Below are 11277 nucleotides of genomic sequence, written 5' to 3'. Positions count from 1 at the left end.
GTCCTAAAGCAAAGGATACCCTTTTTTTTCTGAAGCAATACGGGTCTTTTTTACCAAAAAAAAAATTAACATGAAAAATACTTTTAAATTGAGTAGAAGTCTTTCCTTGATTTTTATTTGTTTCCAGGCAAACGTTTGGACAATGGTTAAACGGTAGTATGTATTATGTAATTAAACTTCTATCGAAATAGTTATTTTACCTACGAAACTTACATCACAGCAAAAAAAGGAAAATAAGTTGTAATCAATTGTGTGATTAAAACTCAATCAGCTTCATAAGAAATTAATCCGTTAATGTAATCGGCAACTATTCAAAAGACAGTGTTTATTATATAGACAATAAATGAGTATATATCATTCAAAAAAAAACTAATTAAAAACAAGTAAGGAAGGCTAAGTTCGGGTGTAACCGAACGTTACATACTCAGCTGAGAGCTTTGGAGACAAAATAAGGGAAAATCACTATTTAGCAAAATGAACCTAGGGTAACCCTGGAATGTGTTTGTATGACATGTGTGTCAAATGAAAGGTGTTAATGATTATTTAAAACGTAGTGGGCCTTAGTTCTATAGGTGGACGTCTTTTGGAGATATCGCAATAAGGGTGGACCAGGGGTGACTCTAGAATGTGTTTGTACGATATGGGTATCAAATTAAAAGTATTAATGAGGGTTTAGAAGGGAGTAGCCCTTAGTTGTATATGTGAAGGCCTTTTCGAAATATCGACCAAAATGTGGACCAGGGTGACCCAGAACATCTTCTGCCGGGTACCGCTAATTTATATATATATATGTCATTCCACGAACAGTATTCCTGCCAAGATTCCAAGGGCTTTTGATTTCGCCCTGCAGAACTTTTTCATTTTCATATGGTAGGTGTCACACACATTTTACAAAGTTTTTTCTAAAGTTATATTTTGCGTCAATAAACCAATCCAATTACCATGTTTCATCTCTTTTTTTCATATTTGGTACAGAATTAAGGCATTTTTTTCATTTTTCGTAATTTTCGATATCGGAAAAGTGGGCGTGGTGATAGTCGGATTTCGGCCATATTTTATACCACGATAAAGTGACTTCAGATAAGTACGTGAACTAAGTTTAGTTAAGATATATCGTTTATTGCGCCAGTTATCGTGTTAACGGCCGAGCGGAAGGACAGACGGTGGACTGTGTATAAAAACTGGGCGTGGCTTCAACCGATTTCGCCCATTTTCACAGAAAACAGTTATCGTCATAGAATATATGCCCCTACCAAATTTCACAAGGATTGGTGAATTTTTGTTCGACTTATGGTTTGGCGGCCACCGTGGTGTGATGGTAGCGTGCTCCGCCTATCACACCGTATGCCCTGGGTTCAACTCCCGGGCAAAGCAACATCAAAATTTTAGAAATAAGGTTTTTCAATTAGAAGAAAATTTTTCTAAGCGGGGTCGCCCCTCGGCAGTGTTTGGCAAGCGCTCCGGGTGTATTTCCGCCATGAAAAGCTCTCAGTGAAAACTCATCTGCCTTGCAGATGCCGTTCGGAGTCAGCATAGGTCCCCTCCGGCCAATTTGTAGGGAAAATCAAGAGGAGCACGACGCAAATTGGAAGAGAAGCTCGGCCTTAGATCTCTTCGGAGGTTATCGCGCCTTACATTTATTTTTTTTTTTTATTTATGGTATTAAAAGTATTCTAGACGAATTAAATGAAAAAGGGCGGAGTTACGCCCATTTTGAAATTTTCTTTTATCTTTGTATTTTGTTGCACCATATCATTACTGGAGTTGAATGTTGACATAATTTACTTTTATACTGAAAAGATATTAAATTTTTTGTCAAAATTTGACTTTAAAAAAAATTTTTTTTAAAGTGGTCGTGTTCGTCATCCGATTTCGCTAATTTTTATTTAGCACACATATAGTAATAGGGGTAACGTGCCTACCAAATTGCATCATGATATCTTCAACGACTGCCAAATTACAGCTTGCAAAACTTTTAAATTACCTTCTTTTAAAAGTGGGCGGTGCCGCGCCCATTGTCCAAAATTTTTCTAATTTTCTATTTTGCGTCATACGGTCAACCTACCTACCAAGTTTCATCGCTTTATCCGTCTTTCGTAATGAATTATCGCATTTTTTCGGTTTTTCGAAATTTTCGATATCGAAAAAGTGGGCGTGGTTGTAGTGCGATTTCGTTCATTTTAAATAGCGATCTGAGATGAGCGCCCAGGAACCTACATACCAACCTACGTGTTTACAGACGGACGGACAGACGGACGGACGGACGGACATGGCTAAATGAATTTCTTTTTTCATCCAGATCATTTTGATATCTCGATTAGTTTATGCCGTTACGGATTACCGTTATGCGAACAAAGTTAATATACTCTGTGAGCTCTGCTCAGCTGAATATAAAAAAAATGTCGAGTTTATTAAAGCTATCAGTATTTAATTTCCTAGTTTTTATTAAAGTCTCCCGTTTGGAGATTGTAAGAATTTGTTTTCAAGTTTATTTAACATATTTCTAGATGAAAAACGAGAACTATGTGAGTCTGTTTGTAGCATACATATTAACATACATTTATTCTAAGAAATGGGGCATTTCGCGCAGAGCGGCTATTATTAGCAATTATTTTAATAAGATTACGGTTTACGCTCTTAGTCATGTATATTCTATAATGGGTACTGCATTTAACACAAAAACTACCTAAATTGATATATGTTTTTTCCAAATGGTAACATATTTCACACCGAATGGCCCAAAACATCACCATCACTTGGATCCCCACATTCTTATCTAAACGTGTTAGCTTGGTAATTTAATTTTATTGTCAACACTCGTTCAACAAAACATTTATAATTGCTTGCTCTTGGTTCACTTGTGGCTACATTACATTTTTGACTTTCGTATGTCACTGGAACAATAATAACACTTACAACAATAGCAAAAACAAATAAGCTTGAAACCCCATTCGCAAATGCAATATGGCCAGAAAATTGCTCACTTAACGCAAATACTCCGTTAAGCTTCAAAGTAGACATATTCAAAATTTGAAATGTGTGGAGGCAGCAGCGGCGGCATGCAGGTTTTTGTATGAATCAGAGGCGGTGTCTCTTGGCTTTTCATATGCGGGTGTGACAATTGGTATATTGTCGGATATTCGTTTTTAAGGTTTCGTAGATTGCTTAAATATAAATTTTTTTGATATTTACAAGGAAACAATACATTTTTTTTCTTAAACTGTTGCAAAATAATTGAATAGTAATGTTAGAGATTATCTTGAGAACATCCATTTCACAACAGCTCTCCAAGTGATAAGAATAATTAGATAATAATGTTCTAATTCTAAAATTGCAGAAAGCTTTTTTCGATGTTTCGTGTAATTTTAGGGCTGGAATGCAACATCAAAGAACATAATTGATTTTGAAGTTATTAAATTCTTTGAAAGATGCTATAACGAAATGTTGTACCCTTTGAGCGTGTTCGCAACATTCGTATTTAATGCATCGTTTTTATAATTGGAATATTATTAATATATTTGGAATATTCGGACTGCGTGAGCTAGTATGTGCTCCGAATATTTTAAATAATGTGAGAAAATTACAAACAACTGGACAAATAATTTTACTTCCAAAGTGTGAAAAAAACGTAGCAAAAAGAATTCAATTTCTTCTTCTTATGCTTTGCTTGCAACAAAAGTTGACAGTTGGCTACTTTTGCATGTCAGATGGCGCTGGTGATGCGCTATTTGCCGCTCTCCATGCAAATACATGGAACGCACATGCTTCATCATAAATCGTATATGTGTTGGGCCGAAAAGTCACAACTACCATACCATTTGGGACGGACACCTCTTTATACCCCTAAATCACCAGACGCTCCTGATGAGACGAGTTTTTTTTTTTTTTTCATTTTACCATTCTCACCACACTTCAGCTTTGTTTGTAGTTTTTCTTTTTTATTTACAGTAAAGGGTTCGTAGAAAAGCGTAAGCACTTTGTTTTATAATTGCCTTTATATGATTATTCTGTCAAGTTAGACGGACTATAAAAGCACATTAGATAAATCATTTTTAAGCACTTTCTTTCATTACTCAAGCTTACTAGACAGTGAAATAAGGAATAAACGCGCTACCCTGACTAAGTTAGGTACATATCATTTTATATATTTTTTTTTTCACTTTTTTGGTGCATTGTTTATTGCAACATTTCTAACAATTTATATTATAATAAATTATAACAAACATTTCTAAAATTACTTCCATACATATAAACATTACTTTCAGTTTTTCTCTGTCACCAATAATTTGTGCCCTAGAGTTTGAATAAATGCTTACAACAAAGTTGAGGCTTTTCCACGTCCGTCAAAAGTTCATGTTTATGTATGCCTGTACATAAATATGTCTTTGTGTTTTAAAGAAGACGAAAGTACGTGCATATGCAAAATGAGCACATTTAAAAAATATTTCGTTTAACGTATGTTGTTAGCCTCCTTTTGTTGTAGTACACAGGTTAGGCTTTGAAGTGACTTTCTTTTGCTGTAAGCTTATCCACGATTCTTATGTAGCACGTTTTACTTTACCAATTTTTTTTTTTTATAAAATTATTTCCATCCAAATATGCTTGCTTAATGAGCAATGACTTATTTTTGAAGCTTTTCGAAAGTATGTAATTCTTGTTTATAGCTGTAATATAAAATGAACTTCAGATTGTGTTCTGCCATCGCTTACGCATCAGAACTCTGGAGGAATTTCGCCAGTTTTTTAATTACGAAGACGATATTTTTCCTTACGTGCAAAGTTGTTCTTCATGGGTGATTACATAACAACAATCGTTAGTCCCGCCAATCACGACACCCAGCGCCATTCTTCAGCTCAGAACCACAAACAAATTCCGAATATACTGAATGCTGTATGCTATGAGAGAGCAATTTATTTTTTAAGAATCACGAGTATTTGTATTTCGTCGGGACCACACATCTAGAAAAACAGCCCTCAGATCGTATAACGTAGCACAGTTTGTACGATTTACGAATAAATGAAAGCAGCATTTTGGGGTTCAAAGAGCTCAGCTGTTCAGTTTCATTATCATATATCCCGGAAGCGATACATCTCCACAAGCAGAATTATTAACCCCCTCATCCTTTTCAAGAAAAGATGGACGGACTGGGTTTTCATGTATGCTGATCACAGTCACATGTTTATAGAATGTGTAGTGACTTGTCAGCAATCCTCAAATTGTTCTGCAGCTCTGTCTGCTCAATGAGATCAGACACCTTATGATACTTTTGTACATTGATGGCATAATCCGTTTGGCCCATCTACAGCCACTCTATACTTTCGAGTCTCGCAGAGTTTCTGGAGGTGGCTTTGATGGTCATGTGGTGCACGTTGGGTGTGTGCGCCCAGTAACGCCTGTTTAGTGCCCACTTTTGCTATGTGGGAAGCCATATCATTACTAGGGACCCCCACATTGCCCACAAGCCTAGTTTAATGTGCGCGATACGTTTGACCAGCTAAGGACTTAAGTGATTTGTTGTCACTGTAGACGAATAAACTATTTCCTCTTCAACTATTGCCCACAAAAACTGCGTATACCTCAGCTTGGAAGACTTAAGCATACTAGGCCATGGAAAAGTCAGGTTCGTCACTTCGTCCCAATCCATAGTTAGTTTTTAAGTCTTGAGTATTAGAGTCTTTTTTGATACTGTACACTCTGTAAGGTAGGTGTTGTACTTCAGGAAGGTCGTCATTAAATAATCTCCTCGGTGATGGCAAGGAATCCTATGGTATCAAAAGAACACCGGTCCCTACATCGCTGTTGCACCCAACATTATTTTTTCTTTACGCTAAAGTTGGTCTTAAGTGTCACTTCATGAAGAGTGTTTCAACCATTGTTTCATGAACCACGAAATGTACGTTTTTAAAATTTAGCAGGCTGATTTGCTACGGCATTCATTGATTGTCTGCTCCACCAATTCATCTGATAATAAAGCTGTGGATCATAAGAACGCTCCAGTTTTCTTTAAAAACTTTGAAGTTCTTACGCAAAATTAGTGATAACGAGTCGATAACAGACCGATAACACACCGATAACTCACCTTTATTGTCGCGATAACAAGCCGCTGACAAAATGGTAACCAGCCGAAAGTTAGCCAATAATAAACCGGTAATATGATTGTTATCGATAATGAGTCGATACAAAAACCGATATCATATCAATAAAGTATCAATAATTGCTACATATCAGTTGTTATCGACAGCATTAGTAATAAATTGAAAACAGTTTTCTTACAAGACTAGCCCTAATGCTACTTATGCCATCTTTTGATGGACAGCGAGGAATATTAGCGTAAGAATTAGCGTGATATAAGGTCAACGGTCAAAACCTCCATGAACGTTATGAACACTTCAAACGGTAATAAGATCAATTGGCTTTATAACCACTTCGACTAGTTAATAGGTAAATTGACTTTATGACTTTTCTTAATTTGATGTTCTGGCCGTTTATAAATTTTTCGTTTGACCTTATGACTGTTTCGGGGAAAACCCCATAACCTTTGGCCACTTAAGGAAAGTTTGTTTTATGACCGTTATGATCATTTCATAAGAAAATAAATTTATTTGAATTTGTGGGCGTTTGAGTAACCATTAACCTTATGTCACTCTTTTTTTTTTTTTTGGCAACACACTCGTTTTGCCTGAAATTTGTTTTTCTCACAGAAAGGCTCTCATTTGTTGTTTCCATGAAGGAGCTGTCAGGTCTCCTAAGTGTACCAAAGCTTTCGAATGCTACTTTTACAGCCCACTGTCAAGTGATTCAACTTTACTCCTGCCGTGCTAAGCACTACTTGGTATAAAATAAGCTAACATCTAAAGGGGCGGGCTTGTGCAGATAATTTAGATACGATTGCTAGATAATAATGATAACTTGAGGTAACCTTCAAAATTATTCATTGTTTTCAAATTAACATCATTTTAAAACCATAAAATATTACCGTTAGAGTACGTATTAAATTTTATTAGACATTACATGAAAATATTTCACGCAATTATCTATAAATCGAATCTGTAAAAATTAAGTCAATGAACTTGCTACTCGCATAAATGCACATTCCCACAAATCATACATACTTGCATGCATTGCAGAAGCTGATCATAACAATCACAACTTAAGTACTTACGATACACATTGATAATATTTAATGGTTACCGACTCACATGACCACAATAGGTTTTTCATCTGAGTAAGCAGCAGAAATGACGTGATTGGATATGATGATAAATTTATGGTATCAATGAAAGGTAATATATATCGTCATAAAATAAAAAAAAATTTAATAAAAAGTAATTGTTATTACAAAATATATGAAAATGAAAATTGCCCTACCGAAAAGTAGTAAAAAGCTGGTTATACCAAGGCAGGCACCTGTCATTAATTGCAAAAACAATGCTCGTCACACTTGTATACTAGTAAACCTGTGCTTGCCCACATAAACAGCGAATGTGCCGCTAACAATTTCAGCGCCAGTTAAGTATGTACCACATCAAACTGATTCGCTTGGTTGTTGGCTGTTTGACCTTTAGCAGCGCCCTAATAATGCGCCAGCGTGCAATTGAAAGCAACTAAATTTGCTGCGAAAGTGAAAATACATTTTTAATGATGCTACGAAGTTCAACTACTACGTATACAAAATAACATAAATAACTGAGTGTGAAGGTTTTTAAAACGACAGTGTTGGTGTACTTTCATGGTCTAGCTTTGGGGAAAATTTTACTGAGGTCAATTTTGTTTTAAAGCAGTTATTTTTTGTTACGTGTAATTAAATTATAAAGCAAACACGGATAGAGCTGCCGCCTTTAAATTGAAAATAAATGAAGATGACTTTTGTGCATATATATGTATATGTTTGCTTGCTTTTTAGGAACATCAAGGCAGCTAAAATATTTTAATTTGGTATCAAAACAAAAATTATTATTTTTATATTTGTTATTTCTAAACATAAACTAAAAATATATTTGATAGTAAACGATGCGATTTTATATAATAAAAGGTAATAAGATTTTAAATAGTATGAATTCATACGTTCGATACGACATGACATTACATAATGATGACATCACTTGTTATCAAATAATATCATAGATGGTATGGTATTAAACCATTTTATGTGACATCATTGTATGATATGAAGTGATGTAGGCTAAGTAATATAAGATACGAAATCTGTGGTTGAATAAGAGATGGCTCGACAAGATATGAAGTAATATAATATCAATTGATTTATATCGCATGCTATGTAATGTGTTAAGATCCAATACTTTGATGTTTTACACTTTTTTAGTACGGGATAAACAGCGCAAAAGATACTCCATATGATGCGATTTTATATAGAATTAAGTGATATGCTACTACATAATATTACATAATGTGACATCACATGTAACTAGATGATATGATATTATATGATACATGGTCTTATAATAGACCATTTGATATGATGCTAATTAATGCAGCCTAATAAAGGATATGACGTCTGTAGTATGATATGATGCGGTTCAAAGTACAAGGTATAGAAGTTGTTAGTTAGTGATATGATATCGCATAATAATAAAATCACAAGAAGATTGTATGATACTGTATGATCACATATATGTGAAATGAATAGTAGTATGATTAATCATTTGAAATGGTATGATAGTATGATGAGGAACAATGTATTAAACATAGTATATGACTTGTGTAGTACGACATAATATGGACTGACGAGATATATCACGTAAAACAATATACAAGTGACATTTGTACGACGATGTCATGTGACAGTGCATGATTATGCTAAGATGTGGTATGACGGTGGAATAAGAAGGAATATCATAAAGATAGTGTGATATGGTACGAGTCGTCAAGGTATATAATAAGATGTGAACTGATTTGATAATATTACTATATAATATAACCTGTTGATCACATCACATGTAAACAGATCATATGATACTATGATATCATATACAAGTATAGTATGATATTACATAATTTGATTTGAAATTATAGGGGGGAACAGTTAAGATATGACTTATGTAGGATGATATGAATGGGTATACGGAATATGAACCGGTTTGAAGTAAAACCAAAGTGGTATATGATGATTTTATACTACATGATTATGTATGATATAGTTCACGTGATATGAAATACCTACCTAGTGGTATGATAAGAAAAATTCTATAGGGAGATATACTTGTTATATGATTATACATAATTATAACATCACATGATATGAAAAATCTTATGCAACGTGAGGATATTTACTTCAAATTGAAGAGGTATATTGTGACATGACAAGATATAATAATCACATTACATGCATTAACATGATATGATACTACGCATTTCCATATGAAATTAAAGTGAAATGAATTAATATACTTTGATAACGGATGATAGTTTGATTAGAAGTAATGTCAGTTAAAAAAATATATGAAGATTGTAGTGTATGACTTAAAAAGCAACGGAAAAATAAGATCTAAAATAATATAAAGTTTTTTCGATATCACTTTAAATGGTTAAATGTATATGAAGCCGACATTCATCATATCGATCCAATACAACGTGCCATGCCCGAATTGTGATGTCTTTATCACATCTTGTTATCATACGATATATTACGGTGTACAAATAAAGCAGGCTTGCAATCAACTTCAAAAATTAACATAGCTAATTTCAGTAATTGGAACCAGTCTGAAAAACTTTTACGGGATTGTATCGGTCTGCGTGGACTGCTGTACCGTTGTCCCGGTTTGAATTGTTTCAGTTATGTTATACAACCATATCATTCATGATGTGATGGGATAGAGCACTACATTGTAAGATAATATTTTCTTAATGAATTTTGTCACGAATATGAGTGACACTAAGTGATACTCACATCCCTAGTCTGATGTTAAGTAAATGAAGTCACAACAACAATAAAGCAGACAGTCACTTGATTCTACATAAACGAATAAAACATTATGTCTACACATGTGTACGTACACGCAGCAGAGAAGAGATGCACAAACACATGCAGATATCTTATCTGAGATGCTCCCAAAAGTATGCAATTGTAATTGTTGAAGTGTCGCTCACAAATACACGCATATGAGAAGCTATATACGTGCATCTGTAGTTATAATTATATGGCGGTAACTAAGTAAATTCTGAAAGCGCCTAGAAGATGCCACGAGGAAATCACAGAAAATAAAAGCACCAGCGGTAGAGGCGCTATGATCAGTTTTTGATTAAGCGCGCAATCTGTCGGGCAATAGTAGAGGTTCATTTAAGCTATCAGTCAGTTTGGTTATTAAGCCAGCTAGTAGCAAAGTATAAGTGTTATTGTGAAGTACTTTAATAAGGGCCATTTTTCCATTATTCAATATTGGAGTTATTTATTCAACAGTTTAGTGATTCGAACTTAGCAAAAGGGCAAATAAGAGGACTTGCAGTAAATTCGTTACAATTGGTGTCAGAAGAGGAATTGCTGAATAAATTCCGAAGATTGGGAATACAACTTGGACATGGCAAAGTTGAGTGAATTGAGGATCCAGTAACTGAAAAAGGAGATGGAGAATCGTGGATTGAATACAACAGGCAATAAGATCGAACTTCAAGCACGGCTACGAGAGGTAATGTAGTCGCAAGGAATTGATGTGGACGAGTATGTCTTTTATCCTGATGGGGACGAGACAACAACAAAAATTGAAGAGAAGAACGAAAGTCCGAGTCCAGTCGCAAGCGGCGAGAATAATGCGATATTGGTTTTGTTATCACAGATATCGGCAAAAATGGAAACCCAGGAAATACGCATAACAGAAATGTCATCACAAATATCCACATATAAGGCATTCCAACTGGAATCGCAAGAGACACGCATAACATCCAAGATGGAAACTCAACTGGATGAACAGAAAACGTATATGTCATCACAGATGGCATCCCAAGAGGCACGAATATCCGAAATGCCGGCACAAATATCAGCGCAGGTCGCTTCACAACTGGAAGAGCAAGAAAGACGTATTTCTTCGAAGATGGAGGCGCAAAACACAAAAATTTTGCTACTTGAGAACAAAATCGATGCCGAGATTGAAACATTGCGAGCTCATATACAGGAGTTGCAACTAAATCGCCCAGTTGTTTCAGCAAGCAATACGAAGGTAAAAACTCCATCTTTTGACGGCTCTGTTCCTTTCCAAGTGTCTAAGATTCAGTTTGAGAAGACCGCAGCAGTGAACAACTGGTGTGCTGAAGATAAAGGTGCTG

This window comes from Eurosta solidaginis, chromosome 1 (genome assembly GCF_040869045.1).
Source record: "Eurosta solidaginis isolate ZX-2024a chromosome 1, ASM4086904v1, whole genome shotgun sequence".
Taxonomy (NCBI): Eukaryota; Metazoa; Arthropoda; class Insecta; order Diptera; family Tephritidae; genus Eurosta; species Eurosta solidaginis.
Note: the sequence above shows the minus strand (reverse complement) of the source record.